Source organism: Prionailurus viverrinus, chromosome A1, assembly GCF_022837055.1.
Source record: "Prionailurus viverrinus isolate Anna chromosome A1, UM_Priviv_1.0, whole genome shotgun sequence".
Lineage (NCBI taxonomy): Eukaryota > Metazoa > Chordata > Mammalia > Carnivora > Felidae > Prionailurus > Prionailurus viverrinus.
Genome location: NC_062561.1, coordinates 23,110,915 through 23,111,899, shown reverse-complemented (window position 1 = coordinate 23,111,899; position 985 = coordinate 23,110,915). Strand labels below are relative to the sequence as shown.

The following is a 985-nucleotide window of genomic DNA, read 5'->3' as shown; positions in this document are numbered from 1 at the left end:
TTTTCTTTAGTCTGTTGATACGGTGGATTACATTCGTTGATTTTCAAATGTTGAACCAGTCTTGCATTTCTGGAATAAATCCAACTTGGTCACAGTGCATAATTATTTTTATACATTGTTGGGTTCGATTTGCTATTATTTTGTTGAGGATTGTTGCATCTGTGTTCATGAGAGCTATTTATTAGTCTGTAATTTTCTTTGTTGTATTTTTATCTGGTTTGGGTATTAGGGTAATGCTGGCCCCATAGGCAAGTTGGGAAGTAAAGTTTTGTTTTTAAAAGTTTTCTTGAGAGTGCTGGCTTCAGCAGCACATATACTAAAATGGGAACAATACAGAGATTAGCGTGGCCCCTGCACAAGGATGACACACAGAATTCATAAAAGTTTCCATGAGAGATGGATGGTGGTGATAGTTGGGTAGCATGATGAATCTATCTGCCACCACCGAACTGTAAATTTAAAAATGATTAAGATGATAAATTTTGTGCCCTGTGTATTTTGTTGCAATAAAAAGTTAACCTTGAAGGGCGCCTGGGTGGCTCAGCCGGTTAGGCATCTGATTCTTCGGCTCCGGTCATGATCTCACGGTTGGTGGGTTTGAGCCCTGTGTCGGGCTTTGGGCCTACAGTGCCTGAGCCTGCTTGGGATTCTCTGTCTCTCACTTTCTCTCTGCCCCTCCCCACTCGTGCTCTCTTTCTCTGTCTCTCAAAATAAAATGAATAACCTTAAAATGAAAAGCTCCCTTGAGATTTGGCTGTACTAGGCCAAAATGCAAGGTCTCTGTGCAAGACCCGGGTCTTAATTGAAAGACCCACAATGATCTGGTGGAATTGGAGCAAAAAGCCAGGTAAAGACTATAACCAAGGAATGTAGGGAGTAGCTATGGCTGTTTGTTCCCCTGCCAAGTGAAAATCTAATTGGGAAGGTTATATGCACAGTTATGAATATTAAATTAACAATGGAACATAGCATATTGGCCAAAATA

General features: G+C 40.7%; 1 non-coding gene across 1 annotated transcript; it reads left to right on the top strand.

The window, feature by feature from the left end:
• Positions 1–292: 292 nt before the first annotated feature.
• LOC125147144 (U6 spliceosomal RNA) lies at positions 293–396 on the top strand. The gene has a single exon (XR_007145027.1). It is a non-coding gene; the product is annotated as a U6 spliceosomal RNA (small nuclear RNA).
• The last annotated feature ends 589 nt before the right edge of the window (positions 397–985 follow it).